Here is a 23815-nt window from a genome sequence, read left to right as displayed (position 1 = left end):
CCAAAATACAATTAGGCAACAACAAATTCAATCCCTTTTAGACACTTTCCTGGGTAAGACGTTCCACTGTAATAGTAAAGGTGTAAACTTGGCAGTAGAAAATCTTAACAGTATATTTGACCTCAGCTTCCCTATCAAATCTAAAAATCTCAAATAGAAAACCAAAGAAAATTTACAACAATGACAAATGGTTTGATGAAGAATGCAAAAATCTAAGAAAGACATTTGGAAACCTGTCCAACCAAAAATATAGAGACCTGGAAAACCTGAGTCTACGCCTTCACTATGGTGAATCACTAATACATTACAGAAATACACTACGGGAAAAGAAGGAACAGCACGTCAGAAATCAGCTCAATGTAATTGAAGAATCCATAGACTCTAACCACTTCTGGGAAAATTGGAAAACACTAAACAAACAACAACACAAAGAATTATCTATACAAAATGGAGATGTATGGGTAAACCAGTTCTCCAATCTTTTTGTCTCTATAACAAAGAATAAAGAGCGAAAACATATACAGGATCAAATACAAATCTTAGAATCAACTATTAAAGACTACCAGAACCCACTGGATTCTCTAATTACATTGAATGAGCTACAGGACAAAATAAAAACCCTACAACCCAAAAGGGCATGTGGTGTTGATGGTATCCTTAATGAAATGATCAAATATACAGACAGCAAATTCCAATTGGCAATACTAAAACTCTTTAACATCATCCTTAGCTCTGGCATCTTCCCCAATATTTGGAACCAAGGACTGATCACCCCAATCCTTTTCTAGCCAAAAGTGGAGACAAATTTGACCCCAATAACTATCCGTGGGATATGCGTCAACAGCAACCTTGGGAAAATCCTCTGCATTATCATTAACAGCAGACTCATACATTTCCTCAATGAAAACAATGTACTGAGCAAATGTCAAATTGGCCTTTTGCCAAATGACTGTACAACAGACTCTGTATTCACCCTGCACACCCTAATTGACAACCAAACAAACCAAAACAAAGGCAAAGTCTTCTCATGCTTTGTTGATTTCAAAAAAGCCTTCGACTCAATTTGGCATGAGGGTCTGCTATACAAATTGATGGAAAGTTGTGTTGGGGGTAAAACATATGATATTATAAAATCCATGACCACAAACAACAAGTGTGCGGTGAAAAGCCAAAATGTGCAGTTTTGGCAGCCAAATATGTGTCCTCCTGGCACAACCTGAGGGACAGACTGTGAAAAGTGCAAAGTAATGTCAATAATATTTCCCATCTCGTTTTGTTTTGTCTTTCATACCACGTCACGTGTCTTCTCAGTCATGTTGACACTGGTCTACTACCATTGCTGTAATGTATTGTTGTTCTCATTAATATTGTTGTAGTTCTTGTTAATGGTAATCCCATGTCCATGTCCACTACTACTATTATTATTGCTGTTGGTCCCACCATTTATTTATATATAAATATATACAGTGGGGCAAAAAAGTATTTAGTCAGCCAACAATTGTGCAAGTTCTCCCACTTAAAAAGATGAGAGAGGCCTGAAATTTTCATCATAGGTACACTTCAACTATGACAGACAAAATGAGAAAAAAATCCAGAAAATCACATTGTAGGAATTTTAAATGAATTTATTTGCAAATTATGGTGGAAAATAAGTATTTGGTCAATAACAAAAGTTTATCTCAATACTTTGTTATATACCCTTTGTTGGCAATGACAGAGGTCAAACATTTTCTGTAAGTCTTCACAAGGTTTTCACACACTGTTGCTGGTATTTTGGCCCATTCCTCCATGCAGATCTCCTCGAGAGCATTGATGTTTTGGAGCTGTTGCTGGGCAACACGGACTTTCAACTCCCTCCAAGGATTCTCTATGGGGTGAGATCTGGAGACTGGCTAGGCCACTCCAGGTCCTTGAAATGCTTCTTACGAAGCCACTCCTTCATTGCCCGGGCGGTGTGTTTGGGATCATTGTCATACTGAAAGACACAGCCATCTTCAATGCCCTTTCTGATGGAAGGAGGTTTTCACTCAAAATCTCATGATACATGGCCCCATTCATTCTTTCCTTTACACGGATCAGATGTCCTGGTCCCTTTGCAGAAAAACAGCCCCAAAGCATGATGTTTCCACCCCCATGCTTCACAGTAGGTATGGTGTTCTTTGGATTCAACTCAGCATTCTTTGTCCTCCAAACACGACTAGTTGAGTTTTTACCAAAAAGTTATATTTTGGTTTCATCTGACCATATGACATTCTCCCAATCTTCTTCTGGATAATCCAAATGCTCTCTAGCAAACTTCAGACGGCCCTGGACATGTACTGGCTTAAGCAGGTGGACACGTCTGGCACAGCAGGATTTGAGTCGCTGGTGGCGTAGTGTGTTACTGATGGTAGGCTTTGTTACTTTGGTCCCAGCTCTCTGCAGGCCATTCATTAGGTTCCCCCTTGTGGTTCTGGGATTTTTGCTCATCGTTCTTGTGATCATTTTGAACCCACGGGGTCAGATCTTGCGTGGAGCCTCAGATCGAGGGAGATTATCAGTGGTCTTGTATGTCTTCCATTTCCTAATAATTGCTCCCACAGTTGATTTCTTCAAACCAAGCTGCTTACCTATTGCAGATTCAGTCTTCCCAGCCTGGTGCAGGTCTACAATTTTGTTTCTAGTGTCCTTTGACAGCTCTTTGGTCTTGGCCATAGTGGAGTTTGGAGTGTGACTGTTTGAGGTTGTGGACAGGTGTCTTTTATACTGATAACAAGTTCAAACAGGTGCCATTAATACAGGTAACGAGTGGAGGACAGAGGGGCCTCTTAAAGAAGAAGTTACAGGTCTGTGAGAGCCAGAAATCTTGCTTCTTTGTAGGTGACGAAATACTTATTTTCCACCAGAATTTGCAAATAAATTCATAAAAATTCCTACAATGTGATTTTCTGGAGAAAAAAAATCTAATTTTGTCTGTCATAGTTGAAGTGTACCTATGATGAAAATTACATTCTCATCTTTTTAAGTGGGAGAACTTGCACAATTGGTGGCTGACTAAATACTTTTTGCCCCACTGTATATGCATCTCTCTCTCTATGCATCTTTATGCATCTCTCTCTCTTTCTCTCTCTCTATGCATATCTCTCTCTCAAATACAATGCTATTTCTCTGAAAAAAAATGAACAACAGACTTTCAGCATGCTTACAGAGAAGGGCTCTCAACATGTACTCCACTTACACAAATTGCTGATGATTGGTTGAAATAAATTGATAATAAGAAGATTGTGGGAGCTGTACTGTTAGATTTCTGTGCAGCCTTTGATATTATTGACCATAACCTGCTGTTGAGGAAACGTATGTGTTTTGGCTTTTTAACCTCTGCCATGTCATGTATTCAGAGCGCTCAATCTAATAGAATTCAGAGGGTTTTATTTAATGGAACCTGCTCTAATGTCAAACAAGAAAAGTGTGGTGTACTGCAGGGCAGCTCTCTAGGTCCTCTACTCTTTTCTATTTCTATCAATGAACTGCCACTGGCATTAAACAACGCATTTATGTTCGTCCATGTATGCTGATGATTCAAGCATGTACGCATCAGCAACCACAGCTAATGAAATTACTGAAACCTTTAACAAAAGGTTGCAGTCTGTTTTGGAATGGGTGGTAATAAACTGAGCCTAAACATTTCTAAAACTAAGAGCACTGCATTTGTTACAAATCATTCCCTAAGTGTTAGACCTCTGGTAATGAATGGTGTGGCTGTTGAACAAGTTGAGGAGACTAAGTTACTTGGTATTACCTTAGATTGTAAACTGTCATGGACAAGACATATAGATTCAATGGTTGTAAAGATAGGGAGAGGTCTGTCTGTAGTAAAGAGATGCTCTGTTGTTTTGACACCACACTCCAGAAAGAAAGTTCTGCAGGCTCTAGTATTATCTTATCTTGATTATTGTCCAGTCATATGGTTAAGTGGTGCAGTGAAAGACCTAGTTGAGCTTGCCCAGAACAGAGCCGCACATCTTGCTCTTCATTTTAATCTTCATAGTGCTTCATAGTGCTAATATTAATACTATGCATGCCAGTCTCTCTTGGCTAAGAGTTGAGGAAAGACTGACTGGATCACTTCTTGTTTTTATAAGAAACATCATTGTGACTCACCACCTAGATTTGGTCTTATGTAGCAAAATTTGAAAGAGTGTTTTTTAAATTTGATAAAAGTAGAGACTCTGAGTTACAAAACGGTAGATCATACACTGTATTTTTGAGGAATAGTAAGAAAGTAATTATGCTTTGAAAGTTGATAAACTTGTAAACTCACTTCTGAGAAAATGGCTCTTCTTTGTCTACACCCATTCAGCATCGTTCACACCCTCTTAAGCTTTAGCCCCACCATCTCGTTTCGCTCTCTGAGCATTTAGAGTGCACGCTTGACGCTCTGACCGATGATTTGGTTACCTCTGGATAATATGAAAACAGCCTAACCAGCTCTGCTGTCAACAAATTCTTTATGCTTTTTTACCAATGTTTATTGACACCGGCCATATTCAATGGGTATTGTACACTTTAGCTCAACTTCTTGATGCTACCAATGTCACACCCTGACCATAGTTTGCTCTGTATGTTTCTATGTTTTGTTTGGTCAGGGTGTGATCTTAGTGGGCATTCTATGTTGGATGTCTAGTTTGTCTGTTTCTGTGTTTGGCCTGATATGGTTCTCAATCAGAGGCAGGTGTTAGTCATTGTTTCTAATTGGGAGCCATATTTAGGTAGCCTGTTTTGTCATTGTGGGTTGTGGGTGATTGTCTATGTTAGTTGCTCGTGTCAGCACAGTTCTCATTATAGCTTCACGGTCGTTATTCGTTTATTGTTTTGTATAGTTTGTATTCAGTGTTCAGTGCTTTCTTTAATTAAAAAATCATCATGAACACATACCACGCTGCATTTTGGTCCCCTCCTTATCATGATCGTGACTACCAATCCCTGTAGCGTGATAATTTCCGTCTGAAACCGCTGAATAGCATAGCGCAACAGTCAAATAATATTACTAGAAAATATTCATATTCATTAAATCACAAGTGCAATATTTTGAAACACAGCTTATCCTTTTGTTCATCACCCTGTCATCTCAGATTTTGAAATTATGCTTTACAGCGAAAGCAATCCAAGAGTTTGTGTAAGTTTATCGATAGCCTAGCATAGCATTATGTACACTTAGCATCAGGAAGCTTGGTCACGAAAATCAGAAAAGCAATCAAATTAACCGTTTACCTTTGATGACCTTCGGATGTTTTCACTCACGAGACTCCCAGTTACACAGCAAATGTTCCTTTTGTTCCATAAAGATTATTTTTATACCCAAAATACCGATGTTGGTTTGTTGCGTTATGTTCAGAAATCCACAGGAAAGAGCGGTCATGACAACGCAGACGGAAATTACAAATAGTCTTCATTCTTCATAATGTCCACAGAAACATGTCAAACGTTTTTTATAATCATTCCTCGGGTAGTTTTTAAAATATATGTCCGATAATATATCAACCGAGTGTGTAACTTTTTCCATAACAGCGGGAGGAACAATGGCTGATTTACTCAATTGTGCACTAACTCACTCTGAGTCCCCACCTCTCCACTTACGCAATGTGATCCTTCACGCTCATTTTTCGAAATAAAAGCCTGAAACTATGTCTAAAGACTGTTGACACCTTAGGGAAGCCACAGAAAAATGAATCTGGTTGATATCCCTTTAAATGAAGGACAGGCACGCATAGGAACACAGAGATTTCAAAATAAGAGGCACTTCCTGATTGGATTATCCTCAGGCTTTCGCCTGCAATATCAGTTCTGTTGTACTCACAGACAATATTTTGACAGTTTTGGAAACGTTAGAGTGTTTTCTATCCTAATCTGTCTATATGCATATTCTAGCATCTGGTCCTGAGAAATAGGCCGTTTACTTTGGGAACGTTATTTTTCCAAACTTAAAATTGTGCCCCCTAGCTTCAAGCTAGCTAGCTAGGAAAACAATGAATCTAGCTAGGTAAAGTGTAAGATCACACACGTCATGTAAAGTTTTGCTAACGAGCCAGCCAGCTAGCATTAGCTAGTTAAACAACAATGAACATAGTGCCAAATCATGTTATTACTACTCTGCATGAATCTGCTGGGAGCTAACCAACCAGGTTCAATGTTAGAGCCTAATGTTAGCTAGCTAACTAGCAAAGCAAATGGTTCTGGGATACGAATAATAACGTCATACACGTAACATAGCAAGGGAGCCAGCCAGCTAACCTTAGTTAGCTAACAGTACACTTCAGCTTGAAATTAAACCAATTTCTGTCAAACGTTCAACATCTGAAAATTTAGCTAGCTAGACTATCTTACCCATATACATCATCATGCATGATAGACATATCTCTCTGTCACGGATGCCATACCACAGTTGACATTAGTTTGAAGATGTAATCTATTTTGCTGTCATACTCTAATTCCACTGATTTTATTTGTATTTACAGATAGCATACACGTTTGTTATTAAGGCACATGAAAGTTCACATGTTCCAGAAGGCATTTCTGCCCCAAAAAATGCATTTTGCTGAAGAATAAATAAATAACCTTCAAATGGCTCTCCTGTGAAATTGTGACTTGCAACATACGCCTAGTTAAACGGGTCACCATTAATGTGTTGAAAATTCCAAATTGTTTGCATAGTCAGTTTACACAAAGCACTGACACCCACTTGCACCACCAAAAATACCACCATGGGTCTTTTCACAGTCCCCAGTTCCAGAACAAATTCAAGGAAATGTACAGTATTATACAGTCTTTTGTATGTAATGTTTTTTTTTGTTATGTGTCGTATGCTAGTAAGACTAGCTGTCCCCATTGGCGTCGGCTGATGGGATCCTAATAAATCAAATCTCTCTCTCTCTCAACCACATATAGAAGCCTGAAAAACAGTAATAACTGGGGGAAATACAACAGACCATGGCTGAGAGGATGATTGCTTCTCAAAGTGGTAAGTACCAAGCATTTAAACTGTGATAATCTGTTTTTGTCTCAACTGTTTGACTTTGATTACAGTTGTGATCAGAGCCATGTACGGTATATATATCAAATCAAATCAAATCAAATTTTATTTGTCACATACACATGGTTAGCAGATGTTAATGCGAGTGTAGCGAAATGCTTGTGCTTCTAGTTCCGACAATGCAGTGATAACCAACAAGTAATCTAACTAACAATTCCAAAACTACTGTCTTATACACAGTGTAAGGGGATAAAGAATATGTACATAAGGATATATGAATGAGTGATGGTACAGAGCAGCATACAGTAGATGGTATCGAGTACAGTATATACATATGAGATGAGTATGTAGACAAAGTAAACAAAGTGGCATAGTTAAAGTGGCTAGTGATACATGTATTACATAAGGATGCAGTCGATAATAATAATAATATAATAAGTCGATGATGTAGAGTACAGTATATACGTATGCATATGAGATGAATAATGTAGGGTAAGTAACATTATATAAGGTAGCATTGTTTAAAGTGGCTAGTGATATATTTACATAATTTCCCATCAATTCCCATTATTAAAGTGGCTGGAGTTGGGTCAGTGTCGATGACAGTGTGTTGGCAGCAGCCACTCAATGTTAGTGGTGGCTGTTTAACAGTCTGATGGCCTTGAGATAGAAGCTGTTTTTCAGTCTCTCGGTCCCAGCTTTGATGCACCTGTACTGACCTCGCCTTCTGGATGATAGCTGGGTGAACAGGCAGTGGTTCGGGTGGTTGATGTCCTTGATGATCTTTATGGCCTTCCTGTAACATCGGGTGGTGTAGGTGTCCTGGAGGGTAGGTAGTTTGCCCCCGGTGATGCGTTGTGCAGACCTCACTAACCTCTGGAGAGCCTTACGGTTTTGGGCGGAGCAGTTGCCGGTGATACAGCCCGACAGGATGCTCTCGATTGTGCATCTGTAGAAGTTTGTGAGTGCTTTTGGTGACAAGCCGAATTTCTTCAGCCTCCTGAGGTTGAAGAGGCGCTGCTGCGCCTTCTTCACGACGCTGTCAGTGTGAGTGGACCAATTCAGTTTGTCTGTGATGTGTATGCCGAGGAACTTAAAACTTGCTACGCTCTCCACTACTGTTCCATCGATGTGGATAGGGGGGTGTTCCCTCTGCTGTTTCCTGAAGTCCACAATCATCTCCTTAGTTTTGTTGACGTTGAGTGTCAGGTTATTTTCCTGACACCACACTCCGAGGGCCCTCACCTCCTCCCTGTAGGCCGTCTCGTCGTTGTTGGTAATCAAGCCTACCACTGTTGTGTCGCACCAGTCAAATGTTTGGACACCTAATCATTCAAGGGTTTTCCTTTATTTTTTTAAATGTTCTACATTGTAGAATAATAATGAAGACATCAAAACTATGAAATAACACATAGAATAATGTAGTAAGAAAAATAGTGTTAAACAAATCAAAATATATTTTACATTTGAAATACTTCAAAGTAGCCACCCTTTGCCTTGATGACAGCTTTACACACTCTTGGCATTATCTCAACCAGCTTCATGAGGTAGTCACCTGAAATGCATTTCAATTAACAGGTGTGCCATGTTAAAAGTTCATTTGTATATTTGTTTTCCTTCTTAATGAGCTTCAGCCAATCAGTTGTGTTGTGACAAGGTAGGGGTGGTATACAGAAGATAGCCTTGTTTGGTAAAAGACCAAGTCCATCTTATGGCAAAAACAACTCAAATAAGCAAAGAGAAACGACAGTGCATCATTACTTTAAGACATGGTCAGTCAATGAAACTGGCTCTCATAAGGACCGCCACAGGAAAGGAAGACCCAGAGTTCCATCTGCTGCAGAGGATAAGTTCATTAGAGTGAACTGCACCTCAGATTTAATCCCAAATAAATGCTTCACAGAGTTCAAGTAACAGACACTTCTCAACATCAACTGTTCAGATGACACTGCGTGAATCAGGCCTTCATGGTCGAATTGCTTCAAGGAAACCAGTACTAAGGTACACCAATAAGAAGAAGAGACTTGCTTGGGCCAAGAAACCTTAACAATGGACAATAGACTTGTGGAAATCTGTACTTTGGTCTGAATTTGACATTTTTAGTTCCAACCGCTGTGTCTTTGTAAAATGCAGATCAGGTGAACGGATGATCTCTGCATGTGTGTTTCCCACTGTGACGCATGGAAGAGGGGGTGTGATGGTGTGGGGGTGCTCTGCGGGTGACACTGTATGTGATTTATTTAGAATTCAAAGCATACTTAAGCAGCAGGGCTACCACAGCATTCTGGAGCGATACTCCACCCCGCCCGGTTTCCACTTAGTGGGAATATCATTTGTTTTTCAACAGGGCAATGTCCCAAAACACACCTCCAGGCTGTGTAAGGGCTATTTGACTAAGAAGGAGAATGATGGAGGGCTGCATCAGATGACCTGGCCTCCACAATCACCTGACCTCAGCCCAATTGTGATGATTTGGGATCAGTTGGACTGCAGAGTGAAGGAAAAGCAGCCAGCAAGTGCTCAATATACGTGTTGGAAAAGCATTATTCATGAGGCTGGTTGAGAGAATGCCAAGAGTGTTAAATGCTGTCATCAAGGCAAAGTGTGGCTACTTTGAAGAATCTAAAATCTAAAATATATTTTGTTTTGATTAACACTTTTTTGGCTACTAGAAAATACTACAAAGTAGTACAAATAATGAAAAACCCTTGAATGAGTGGGTTTGTACAAACTTTTGTTGTCATTGGTTAATCATGGTCTACGGTAGCCATTTTGAGTTTGGAGAAGGGAAAGGTGTTAAGTGGTTGTATTGAAACATACAAGCCATTAGCAGGTAATTGATGGCCCTCTGGGTGTTTTTCCTCAACTGTGGTCCTATTGTGGGGGGAACAATTATAGAGGTGAATGCTTGATTGAATATACGGCTAATGCACCTGAATTGGAAAGAGCAGGGAGTCATGCATTAAATTGAGGGTGAGCTGTAGAGAAAACAAGAGGAATTTACGGGCTGCATTAGATCTACATTATAACGGATGGGGCAGTGATATATCACCTAATACTCTTTATTGGTAATATACTGTGTGTTCCACATATTCCCATGATACAACCCACAGAGATGATGAGGGATTCCTATTTCTCTGATACATCTCATTTGACTGCTGAAACATATTGTGGTTGGGGAACAGTCATTTGACCCCATTAAAGGCTCTAACTGGTCACAAGAAGGGATTAAAATAACAAACATAGGTGGTTCTGAGGCTTATGGGCAATCTAATGTTAGTCGCCTAACTGCTACTTGTGATATTTTAATGCCATTCGAAACAGACTGAAGGAATTTTCAAACGGAACTGAGTCTCCCTGAATATGAAAGATATATTTGTGTTTGTTCCCAAAAGTGACACATTTTTGCTTCCCCTAAGGTTTTTTCCTTTGTTTGTTTTGCATTTTACTTTCCAGTATTTATCAAGCTCTTTGCTTAGGGGACTGACCCTCCAGACCAAAGTGGGAAAATAATTGGTTTACATACAATGTGATTCACGTCCCCCACCATGCATTGTGCCATTTTATTGGTATTAATAATATAATGATGTCAGCGATTGGGTGCAGAGTGAAAGCGGAGTCAGGCGCAGGACACAGGTATGGAGTAATCCAACTGAGTTTACTCAAAGAATAAAGCAAAATTCAAACACGAACACAACCACTAACGACATAAACAATCATGGACAGAACAGAAATGTATGTCAGATGGTTAAACAGGGAATGCAATGAGGGAATGTAAAACAGGTGTGTATGTAATCAGACAAAGCAAAACGAAACACAAAAATGGATCGGTAGTGACTAGAAAGCCGGTGACGTCGACCGCCGAACACCACCAGAACAAGGGCCGACTTCGGCGGAAGTCGTGACAAATGACAAACATCATCACATTTCAAGTGTGAATTATGAATATTCCAATCTAAAAGGCTATTGAAGGTCAATATGCAACAGTGTGTGCAGTTAAATTTGAATTGTCCTATGTCAAGTATAAGTTACTATTTAACAACATGGTAGTGCTCCTCCCACTTTTTCCCCTGCCCTGCTACAAAGTTTCTCCCTGCAGGCTGTCACTGAGTCTGAGAGCTCCTTAAACTTGATCCCACAAAAACATCTGGGTCAGATGGTTTAGACCCCTTCTTCTTTAACCTCTTGGTCCTACCTGGCACGCAGGTGTCCCATCTGTTTGATTGTAGCTAGCTACATAGCCGTCTTTGTTTCAAAGATAATTGTGTAGTCTAGAGCGATTTCCTAGGTTAGCTAGCCAGCTATTGTCGTTCTTTTAACGCAACGTAACGTAAACAACACTGCTAGCTAGCCAGCTAGCCCCCGATTAGCAGCACTGTAGAAACTATTACACTCAACGGAACGACTTGATTAGTGTAGTGTCAACAACGCAGCCACTGCCAGCTAGCCTACTTTAGCAGTACTGTATCATTTTAATCATTTTAGTCAATAAGACTCTTGCTACGTAAGCTTAACTTTCTGAACATTCGAGACGTGTAGTCCACTTGTCATTCCAATCTCCTTGCATTAGCGTAGCCTTTTCTGTAGCCTGTCAACTATGTGTCTGTCTATCCCTGTTCTCTCCTCTCTGCACAGACCATACAAACGCTCCACACCGCGTGGCCGCGACCACCCTAATCTGGTGGTCCCAGCGCGTACGACCCACGTGGAGTTCCAGGTCTCCGGTAGCCTCTGGAACTGCCGATCTGCGGCCAACAAGGCAGAGTTCATCTCAGCCTATGCCTCCCTCCAGTCCCTTGACTTCTTGGCACTGACGGAAACATGGATCACCACAGATAACACTGCTACTCCTACTGCTCTCTCCTCGTCCGCCCACGTGTTCTCGCACACCCCGAGAGCTTCTGGTCAGCGGGGTGGTGGCACCGGGATCCTCATCTCTCCCAAGTGGTCTTTCTCTCTTTCTCCCTTACCCATCTGTCTATCGCCTCCTTTGAATTCCATGCTGTCACAGTTACCAGCCCTTTCAAGCTTAACATCCTTATCATTTATCGCCCTCCAGGTTCCCTCGGAGAGTTCATCAATGAGCTTGATGCCTTGATAAGCTCCTTTCCTGAGGACGGCTCACCTCTCACAGTTCTGGGCGACTTTAACCTCCCCACGTCTACCTTTGACTCATTCCTCTCTGCCTCCTTCTTTCCACTCCTCTCCTCTTTTGACCTCACCCTCTCACCTTCCCCCTACTCACAAGACAGGCAATACGCTTGACCTCATCTTTACTAGATGCTGTTCTTCCACTAACCTCATTGCAACTCCCTCCAAGTCTCCGACCACTACCTTGTATCCTTTTCCCTCTCGCTCTCATCCAACACTTCCCACACTGCCCCTACTCGGATGGTATCGCGCCGTCCCAACCTTCGCTCTCTCTCCCCCGCTACTCTCTCCTCTTCCATCCTATCATCTCTTCCCTCTGCTCAAACTTTCTCCAACCTATCTCCTGATTCTGCCTCCTCAACCCTCCTCTCCTCCCTTACTGCATTCTTTGACTCCCTATGTCCCCTATCCTCCAGGCCGGCTCGGTCCTCCCCTCCCGCTCCGTGGCTCGACGACTCCTTGCGAGCTCACAGAACAGGGCTCCGGGCAGCCGAGCGGAAATGGAGGAAAACTCGCCTCCCTGCGGACCTGGCATCCTTTCACTCCCTCCTCTCTACATTTTCCTCCTCTGTCTCTGCTGCTAAAGCCACTTTCTACCATTCTAAATTCCAAGCATCTGCCTCTAACCCTAGGAAGCTCTTTGCCACCTTCTCCTCCCTCCTGAATCCCCCCTCCTCCCTCTCTGCAGATGACTTCGTCAACCATTTTGAAAAGAAGGTCGACGACATCCGATCCTCGTTTGCTAAGTCAAACGACACCGCTGGTTCTGCTCACACTGCCCTACCCTATGCTCTGACCTCTTTCTCCCCTCTCTCTCCAGATGAAACCTCGCGTCTTGTGACGGCCGGCCGCCCAACAACCTGCCCGCTTGACCCTATCCCCTCCTCTCTTCTCCAGACCATTTCCGGAGACCTTCTCCCTTACCTCACCTCGCTCATCAACTCATCCCTGACCGCTGGCTACGTCCCTCCCGTCTTCAAGAGAGCGAGAGTTGCACCCCTTCTGAAAAAACCTACACTCGATCCCTCCGATGTCAACAACTACAGACCAGTATCCCTTCTCTCTTTTCTCTCCAAAACTCTTGAGCGTGCCGTCCTTGGCCAGCTCTACCGCTATCTCTCTCAGAATGACCTTCTTGATCCAAATCAGTCAGGTTTCAAGACTAGTCATTCAACTGAGACTGCTCTTCTCTGTATCACGGAGGCGCTCCACACTGCTAAAGCTAACTCTCTCTCCTCTGCTCTCATCCTTCTAGACCTATCGGCTGCCTTCGATACTGTGAACCATCAGATCCTCCTCTCCACCCTCTCCGAGTTGGGCATCTCCGGCGCGGCCCACGCTTGGATTGCGTCCTACCTGACAGGTCGCTCCTACCAGGTGGCGTGGCGAGAATCTGTCTCCTCACCACGCGCTCTCACCACTGGTGTCCCCAGGGCTCTGTTCTAGGCCCTCTCTTATTCTCGCTATACACCAAGTCACTTGGCTCTGTCATAACCTCACATGGTCTCTCCTATCATTGCTATGCAGACGACACACAATTAATCTTCTCCTTTCCCTCCTTCTGATGACCAGGTGGCGAATCGCATCTCTGTATGTCTGGCAGACATATCAGTGTGGATGACGGATCACCACCTCAAGCTGAACCTCAGCAAGACGGAGCTCCTCTTCCTCCCGGGAAGGACTGCCCGTTCCATGATCTCGCCATCACGGTTGACAACTCCATTGTGTCCTCCTCCCAGAGCGCTAAGAACCTTGGCGTGATCCTGGACAACACCCTGACGTTCTCAACTAACATCAAGGCGGTGTCCCGTTCCTGTAGGTTCATGCTCTACAACATCCGCAGAGTACGACCCTGCCTCACACAGGAAGCGGCGCAGGTCCTAATCCAGGCACTTGTCATCTCCCGTCTTGATTACTGCAACTCGCTGTTGGCTGGGCTCCCTGCCTGTGCCATTAAACCCCTACAACTCATCCAGAACGCCGCAGCCCGTCTGGTGTTCAACCTTCCCAAGTTCTCTCACGTCACCCCGCTCCTCCGCTCTCTCCACTGGCTTCCAGTTGAAGCTCGCATCCGCTACAAGACCATGGTGCTTGCCTACGGAGCTGTGGGGAACGGCACCTCAGTACCTCCAGGCTCTGATCAGGCCCTACACCCAAACAAGGGCACTGCGTTCATCCACCTCTGGCCTGCTCGCCTCCCTACCACTGAGGAAGTACAGTTCCCGCTCAGCCCAGTCAAAACTGTTCGCTGCTCTGGCCCCCAATGGTGGAACAAACTCCCTCACGACGCCAGGACAGCGGAGTCAATCACCACCTTCCGGAGACACCTGAAACCCCACCTGAAACCCCACCTCTTCAAGGAATACCTAGGATAGGGTAAGTAAGGGTAATTAATCCTTCTCACCCCCCAAAAAAAAAAGATTTAGATGCAAGTGGCTGTTCCACTGGATGTCATAAGGTGTATGCACCAATTTGTAAGTCGCTCTGGATAAGAGCGTCTGCTAAATGACTTAAATGTAAATGTAATGTAAATGTAGAGCTCTGGAAATGCAAATGCGCTACGCTAAATGCTAATAGTATTAGTTAAAACTCAAACGTTCATTAAAATACACATGCAGGGTATTGAATTAAAGCTACACTCGTTGTGAATCCAGGCAACAAGTCAGATTTTTAAAATGCTTTTCGGCGAAAGCATGAGAAGCTATTATCTGATCGCATGTAACACCCCAAAAGACCCGCAGGGGACGTAAACAAAATAATTAGCATAGTCGTCACTACACAAACCGCACAAATAAAATATAAAACATTCATTACCTTTGACCATCTTCTTTGTTGGCACTCCTAGATGTCCCATAATCACTATTGGGTCTTTTTTTCGATTAAATCGGTCCATATATAGCCTAGATATCGATCTATGAAGACTGTGTGATAAACGGAAAAAAATAGCATTTCATAACGTAACGTCATTTTTTCAAATTCAAAAAGTCGACAATAAACTTTCACAAAACACTTCGAAATACTTTTGTAATGCAACTTTAGGTATTAGTACACATTAATAAGCGATAAAATTCATCAGGAGGCGATGTCAATTCTATAGGTGTCTGTTTCGAAAAAATGTCTTGGAGAGAGCTCGACCAAAACATCCGGTCGGAGACCGGAGGGAATCGATTCCCTTGATTCGGTTACACCAAGAATCAATTGCGAATCAAATGACAAGACTCTAGACAACATGTGGAAGCTGTAGGCACTGCAACCTCGGCCTCATTTAATTCGATTCACTTTGAAAAATTCCTTGAAGTCGCGGATGGATATTTTTTTCCATTTTCAGTGATCAGATATTCCTGCACTTTTCGATGAAACACACGTTCTGTTATAGTCACAGCCGTGATTTAACCAGTTTTATAAACGTCTGAGTGTTTTCTATCCACACATACTAATCATATGCATATACTATATTCCTGGCCTGAGTAGCAGGGCGCTGAAATGTTGCGCGATTTTTAACAGAATGTTCGAAAAAGTAGAGGGTCGACTTAACAGGTTAAGGTTGCAGCCCTTATCATCGCCAAGCCTATCTCTGACCTTTTTAACCTGTCTCTACTCCCATGGCTTGGAAGGCCATCAAGGTGCGTCCTTTATTTAAAGGGGGAGCTGATCAAGCTGATCCTAGGCCAATTCCTTTTTTGCCCTGTTTATCAAAAGTGTTGGAAACACTTGTCAATAATCAACTGACTGGCTTTCTTGATGTCTATGGTATTCTCTCTGGTATGCAATCTGGTTTTCCGCTCATGTTATGGATGTGCCACTGCAACCTTACAAGGTTCTCAATGATGTCACCATTGCCCTTGATTCTAAGCAATGTTATGCTGCTATTTCTATTGACTTTGCCAAAGATTTTCATACGACAGACCATTCCATTCCGGCTAAGGAGTATTGATCTCTGAGGGGTCTTTGGACTGGTTTTCTAACTACCTCTCTCAAATAGTACAGTATTGAAAGTCAGAACATCTGCTGTCTCAGCCACTGCCTGTCATCAAGGTTGTACCCCAAGGCTCGATCCTAGGCCCCATGCTCTTCTCAATTTACATCAACAACATAGCTCAGGCAGTAAGAAGCGCTCTCATCCATTTATATGCAGACGATACAGTCTTATACTCAGCTGGCACCTCCCCGGATTATGTATTATACGCTCTACAACAAAGTTTTCTTAGTTTCCAACAAGTTTTCTCTGCCCTTAACCTTGTTCTGAACACCTCGAAAATAAAGTGGTTTGGTAAGAAGAATGCCCTTCGCCCCACCGGTATGATTAATACCTCTGAGGGTTTAGAGCTTGAGGTAATCACCTCATACAAGTACTTGGGAGTATGGCTAGACACTACACTGTCCATCTCTCAGCACATATCAAAGCTGCAATTTAAGGTTAAATCTACAATTGCTTTCGTTGCTTTCCTCTATCGTCATTGCAACTTTTTCACCCCAGCTGTCAAACTAACCCTGATTCAGATGACTGTCCCACCCATGACAGATTATGGAGAATTCATTTATAGATCATCAGGAAAAGGTGTTCTTGAGCAGCGAGATATTCTTTACCATTCGGCCAATAGATTTGCCACCAATTCTCTTATAGGACACATATAGTCCTCTGTAAACTGGCCATCTCTGTATACCTTTCGCAAGACCCACTGGTTGATGCTTATTTATAAAACCCTCTTAGTCCTCACTCCACCCAATCTGAGATGTCCACCTCAGCCCTCATCCTCCACATTCAACACCCGTTCTACCAGTCACATTCCGTTTAAAGGTCCCCAAAACAGACACGCATTGCTGGGTCGCTCCTCTTTTCAGTTCGCTGGAGCTAGCAACTGGAACGAGCTGCCAAAAACACTCAAAGTGCACAGTTTGATCTCCATCTCTTCATTCAAAGACTCAATCATGGACACTCTTACTGACAGTTGTGGCTGCTTCACGTGATGTATCGTTGTCTCTACCTTCTTGCCCTTTGTGCTCTTGTCTGTGGCCAATGTCTGTACCATGTGTTGTGCTGCTACCATGTTGTCCTGCTGCCACGTTGTGTTGCTGCCATGCTATGTTGTTGTTTTTGGTCTCGCTTTATGTAGTGTTGTGGTGTCTCTCTTGTTGTGATGTGTGTTTTGTTCCAAATCTTTATTTTTAATCCCAGACCCTGTCCCCACAGGAGGCCTTTTGCCTTTTGGTAGGCCGTCATTGTAAATAAGAATGTGTTCCTAACTGACTTGCCTAGTTAAATTAAGGTTAAATACATAAATAAAAAGTAGTTATATCGTAATAACTTGATCAACTGTATACTTTCAACATGAAGTGATTTTTGGAATGTTTCACAGGATATTTCATCACCTTTGGCTGAGATGATTTCTGGTGGGAATTGCGTGTGTTTATAATATTATCTCGTTTTTAACAAGGCATGCAAGCCCCGATAGCTGATACTCCATTAATCAATGCCCCTTCTGTCATTTCTGCACACAGCATCAACTCTCATCCAAGGCGTGTGCCACTGCTGCATGTTTGTTCATACGATCATGTTTGGGGGAGGAGGATACCCAACGCTGTTCATCCATAACACTCAAGAGTTTTTAATTAACAAGTTAGAACTCTGACAGACTTTTATCCCAGCCCCTCAACATGAATGATAGAGATGATAGGCCTTGATTGAAAGACAAGCGAAGGTGATGTTGTGTTAAGGGAACGAGACTCCAGACAGATAGTGTCATCCCACAGTATTACTCTTAAATGTTCATCTCTCCATTCTCACGGGAAGACTCAGCCGAGCGTGGCGTACACTTTTTGATCTCAATTAAAACGCTGTGTCCCTCCACAGATTTTATTGATGCAAAACGTTGTGTCTATTTAAGCTACAAGCAAAACATCCAGTTGCAGTTTAATATTAAACGATGTTTAACTAAACTGCCTCACCAACTCCCCAGATTTCCTTAATCAATATAAATGTCATTAACGGCTCCCTATCCTCTAGGGCTCTGGTCACAAGGAGTGCACTATATAGGGAATAGGGTGCCATTTGGGACACAGATTGGTGTCTGATGGGCACTCTGTTCAACCTACAGACACTGCGCTGTAGTTTCAGGGGATTGAATCATTGAGAATTGTCCTCAACAATTCTAGAGGACCCATCAGTATGCACCATTGGCTCAAAAACAAAGAAACGTCATTACATATGAGAATCAATACCTGTATTCATTTGCAAAACCATTGACTGAATTACAACCTGCATGTTGGCAACTGCCAACTGTTAATTAAGTGCATTATTGATTGTTTTTGAATAACAATCATTCCTCGCTCAATACTGCACTCCTGAATGTATTTCAACTGTGCAGTTGAGTTGTACATCAACAACATATGACTAGTTTACAGCAAGGGATAGCATGCTCAACCTCTTGGCAATGAGATTTGCATTTACCTAGATTTTTTTTTAATACCACTAGGGAAGGTAACATTATCTTTGATGTGGAGCAGTATTCTGTAATTAGTAGTAGTAGTAGCAGTAGTAGCAGTAGTAGCAGTAGTAGCAGTAGCAGTAGCAGTAGCAGTAGCAGTAGCAGTAGCAGTAGTAGTAGTAGTAGTAGTAGTAGCAGTAGTAGTAGTAGTGGTGGTAGTGGTAGCAGCATCAGCGGTGATAGTAGCAGCAGTGGTGATAGTAGCAGCAGCAGTGGTGATAGTAGTAGCAGCAGTGGTGATAGTAGCAGCAGCAGTGGTGATAGTAGCAGCGGTGATAGTAGCAGCAGCAGTGGTGATAGTAGCAGCAGGAGTGGTGATAGTAGCAGCAGCAGTGGTGATAGTAGCAGCGGTGATAGTAGCAGCAGCAGTGGTGATAGTAGCAGCAGCAGTGGTGATAGTAGCAGCGGTGATAGTAGCAGCAGCAGTGGTGATAGTAGCAGCGGTGATAGTAGCAGCAGCAGCGGTGATAGTAGCAGCGGTGATAGTAGCAGCAGCAGTGGTGATAGTAGCAGCAGGAGTGGTGATAGTAGCAGCAGCAGTGGTGATAGTAGCAGCAGCAGTGGTGATAGTAGCAGCAGGAGTGGTGATAGTAGCAGCAGCAGTGGTGATAGTAGCAGCGGTGATAGTAGCAGCAGGAGTGGTGATAGTAGCAGCAGGAGTGGTGATAGTAGCAACAGCAGCGGTGATGGTAGCAGCAGCAGTGATGATAGTAGCAGCGGTGATAGTAGCAGCGGTGATAGTAGCAGTGGTGATAGTAGCAGCAGCAGTGGTGATAGTAGCAGCAGGAGTGGTGATAGTAGTAGCAGCAGCAGTGATGATAGTAGCAGCGGTGATAGTAGCAGCGGTGATAGTAGCAGTGGTGATAGTAGCAGCAGGAGTGGTGATAGTAGCAGCAGGAGTGGTGATAGTAGCAACAGCAGCGGTGATGGTAGCAGCAGCAGTGATGATAGTAGCAGCGGTGATAGTAGCAGTGGTGATAGTAGCAGCAGGAGTGGTGATAGTAGCAGCAGCAGTGGTGATAGTAGCAGCGGTGATAGTAGCAGCAGCAGCGGTGATAGTAGCAGCGGTGATAGTAGCAGCAGCAGTGGTGATAGTAGCAGCAGGAGTGGTGATAGTAGCAGCAGCAGTGGTGATAGTAGCAGCGGTGATAGTAGCAGCAGGAGTGGTGATAGTAGCAGCAGCAGCGGTGATGGTAGCAGCAGCAGTGGTGATAGTAGCAGCGGTGATAGTAGCAGCAGGAGTGGTGATAGTAGTAGCAGCAGTGGTGATAGTAGCAGCAGCAGCGGTGATAGTAGCAGCAGGAGTGGTGATAGTAGCAGCGGTGATAGTAGCAGCAGGAGTGGTGATAGTAGCAGCAGCAGTGGTGATGGTAGCAGCAGGAGTGGTGGTAGTAGCAGCAGCAGTGGTGATAGTAGCAGCAGCAGTGGTGATAGTAGCAGCAGGAGTGGTGATAGTAGCAGCAGCAGCGGTGATGGTAGCAGCAGGAGTGGTGATAGTAGTAGCAGCAGTGGTGATAGTAGCAGCAGCAGCGGTGATAGTAGCAGCAGGAGTGGTGATAGTAGCAGCAGCAGTGGTGATGGTAGCAGCAGCAGTGGTGGTAGTAGCAGCAACAGTGGTGATAGTAGCAGCAGCAGTGGTGATAGTAGCAGCAGTAGTGGTGATAATAGCAGCAGCAGTGGTGATAATAGCAGCAGCAGTGGTGATAGTAGCAGCAGCAGTGGTAATAGTAGCAGCAGCAGCGGTGATAGTAGCAGCAGCAGTGGTGATAGTAGCAGCGGTGATAGTAGCAGCAGCAGTGGTGATAGTAGCAGCGGTGATAGTAGCAGCAGCAGTGGTGATAGTAGCAGCAGCAGTGGTGATAGTAGCAGCGGTGATAGTAGCAGCAGCAGTGGTGATAGTAGCAGCAGCAGTGGTAATAGTAGCAGCAGCGGTGATAGTAGCAGCAGCAGTGGTGATAGTAGCAGCAGCAGCGGTGATGGTAGCAGCAGCAGTGGTGATGGTAGCAGCAGCAGTGGTGGTAGTAGCAGCAACAGTGGTGATAGTAGCAGCAGCAGTGGTGATAGTAGCAGCAGTAGTGGTGATAATAGCAGCAGCAGTGGTGATAATAGCAGCAGCAGTGGTGATAGTAGCAGCAGCAGCGGTAATAGTAGCAGCAGCAGCGGTGATAGTAGCAGCAGCAGTGGTGATAATAGCAGCAGCAGTGGTGATAGTAGCAGCAGCAGTGGTGATAGTAGCAGCAGCAGTGGTGATAGTAGCAGCAGCAGTGGTGATAGAAGCAGCAGCAGTGGTGATAGTAGCAGCAGCAGTGGTGATAGTAGCAGCAGCAGTGGTGATAGTAGCAGCAGCAGTGGTGATAGTCGCAACAGCAGTGGTGATAGTAGCAGTAGTAGTAGTAGTAGTGGTAATGTTCACTAGTAGTAGTGGTAGTAGTAGTAATACTGGCCATAGTAGGAGTAATGTGCCTAGTGGTGGTGGTGGTAGTAGTAGTAGTAGAAGTTGTCCTTGTAGTAGTATTATCAGTAGCAGTAGTAGTAGCAGTAGTAATAGAAGTGGTGTTCTGACGCCGTGTCCCTCCACAGATTTTATTGATGCAAACGTTATCTATTTAAGCTACAAGCAAAACATCCAGTTGCAGTTTAATATTAAATGATGCATTAAACTAAACTGCCTCACCAACTCCCCAGATTTCCCTAATCAATATAAATGTCATTAATTGCTCCCTATCCTCTAGGGCTCTGGTCACAAGGAGTGCACTATATAGGGAATAGGGTGCCATTTGGGACACAGATTGGTGTCTGATGGGCACTCTGTTCAACTCTGTTCAACCTGCAGACACTGTGCTGTGAATCATTGAGAATTGTCCTAAACAAACCTAGAGGACCCATCAGTATGCACCATTGGCTCAAAAACAAAGAAACGTCATTACATATGAGAATCAATACATGTATTCATTTGCAAAACCATTGACTGAATTCCAACCTGCATGTTGGCAACATCCAACTGTAAATTAAGTGCATTATTGATTGTTTTTGAATAACAATCCTTTCTCGCTCAATACTGCACTCCTGAATGTATTTCAACTGTGCTCAAAACATCATGGCAATGAGATTTGCATTCACCTTGTTTTCTTTCAATACCACAAGGAAAGGTAACATTATCTTTGATGTGGAGCAATATACTGTAATTTGTAGTAGTAGCAGCAGCAATAGCAGTAGTAGTAGTAGCAGCAGTTGTAATAGACGCAGTAGTAGCAGTAGTAGTAGTAATTTTAGTAGTAATAGCAGTAGTAGTAACAGTAAAAGCAGCAGCAGTAGTCGTAGCAGGCCTGTTAGTAGTAGTGGTAGTTGTTGTTTAGTAGTAGTAGTAGTAATAGCAGTAAAAGCAGCAGTAGTAGTGGTGGTAATATTAGTAGTAGTATTTGATAGTACTGGTAGTAGTAGTGATAGTAGTAGTAGTGGTGGTGATAGTAGCAGTAGTAGTAGTAGTAGGTGTAGTAGTTGTTGTAGTGTTAGAAGTAGTCCTAGTAGAAGTAGTTCTAGTAGTAGTAGTGTTCTGGATGATGAGCTTTGTTTAAACATACTTACATTATTAGTTGACCTACGTATGTTTGTGTGTATGTATGTATTCCCTCCAGCAATGGGCAGACTTAAGTATCAAATCAATATTTTCCTTAGCAAGGTTACTCATTTTCCTGTCTGGCCATTGAACATACATTTCTTACCACATATCACATGATCAAATTTAAGCTTAAGGCAATAATGCCCTCATCCTCTCCAATCCTCACCTGTTACATATTCCATCAATTTGCACCACTGTTTACGATATTGATGGTGGCCCACTCTTACAGAATGTGATTTTAAGACACTAATCAACTCACACTTCCACGAGGGCTGATAACAAGTTTTGACAGACATTCTTCTGACTCGACTTGGGCTCACTCTTTATATTGATCTGGAGGAGAGGTGGGCGGATGGGGGTGGCCCACAGGAATCAGCTTGACGACATCACAAATTAGGTTGGTTTGTCCTCTCTATGCCTTACCATACCTGCTCCCTCCCTCCTCCCAACCACCCAGCCACTCTTCCAGCTGGATGGCTGTATAATAGAAAGGCCCCGTTGCATTTCAAAACATCCCTGGTACCCAGGTGACATCCTCTCCTGCCACACTCCATCCCGGCGACGCAGCTAGAACGTGACAGAGCTGTTAATTAGAATACATCAATGTATCAAGAGGGATTACACAGCTTGCCACTGACACATGGGGACAATACAAAGAGTGCTGCAATACTTTCCCACCAGAAAATGTAGAAATGTTTGGGCATGTTTCAGTTTCTCCTTAGTGTTGGAATGCAACAGGGATGCATTTGTGGCAAATGTTCAGCCGTGAACAGGATTTGACTGCATATAGTATATCTTCTATGGTCCTACAATGTGTCCCTATAATGTATCCCCAAAATGCTCAGTGTACTCTACTCTCACGTGATTGGCCAGGGACCTTGGCTTAGTATCAGCTCACTCAACACATAGCTGCAGATGACCCTGTGCCTGTTAGCTCTTAAGGAAATAGGCAGAATACCCCCTCTGACTTTAAGTCTCGTACGGGGCTTGGGCTAATGCAGCTAATGGTGCAAAGTACTGAATGATTTCAAAAATGGACACACTTGACATTTGGGTACAGGACTCATGTCCTGACATTCTGGTTCTCTCTGAAACATGAAATGGTTCTGTCGCTGATAAAGACGCTGAAGTAAATGATTATAATGTATTTAGATGTGACAGATGATAGAAAGGGGGAGGAGTGGCCATATACAGTACCAGTCAAAACCTACACACCTACTCATTCAGACACACCTACTCATTCAATGGTTTTTCTTTATGTTTTACTATTTTCTACATTGTAGAATATATTTTGATTTGTTAAAACCTTTTTGGGTTACTACTGTACATGATTTCATATCTGTTATTTCATCTTTATGATGTCTTCACTTATTCTACAATGTTGTTGTGTTGCTGTGTCATATTGTGTTGTTGTGTTGCTGCCATGCTATGTTGTTGTCTTAGGTCTCTCTTTATGTAGTGATGTGTTGTCTCTCTTGTCGTGATGTGTGTTTTGTCCTATATTTTATTTAATAAAAATCAATTATCCTAGCCCCCGTCCACGCAGGAGGC

General features: G+C 43.1%; 1 protein-coding gene across 4 annotated transcripts in view; it reads left to right on the top strand.

The window, feature by feature from the left end:
- Window positions 1–23815, top strand: part of LOC118379465 (leucine-rich repeat and immunoglobulin-like domain-containing nogo receptor-interacting protein 2) — a 319412-nt gene that overhangs the window by 176927 nt on the left and 118670 nt on the right. For 2 of the 4 annotated variants that reach the window (XM_052511207.1, XM_052511209.1), the window contains one exon: window positions 6925–6997. The exons of the other annotated variants lie outside the window; for them this stretch is intronic. The gene's annotated coding sequence lies outside the window, so the exon portion shown is untranslated. The remainder of the gene's footprint in view (window positions 1–6924; window positions 6998–23815) is intronic. 4 annotated transcript variants of the gene reach the window in all.

This window comes from Oncorhynchus keta, chromosome 4, assembly GCF_023373465.1.
Source record: "Oncorhynchus keta strain PuntledgeMale-10-30-2019 chromosome 4, Oket_V2, whole genome shotgun sequence".
Taxonomy (NCBI): domain Eukaryota; kingdom Metazoa; phylum Chordata; class Actinopteri; order Salmoniformes; family Salmonidae; genus Oncorhynchus; species Oncorhynchus keta.
The sequence above is the reverse complement of the archived record's forward strand: the minus strand, read 5'-3'. Positions and strand labels throughout refer to the sequence as shown.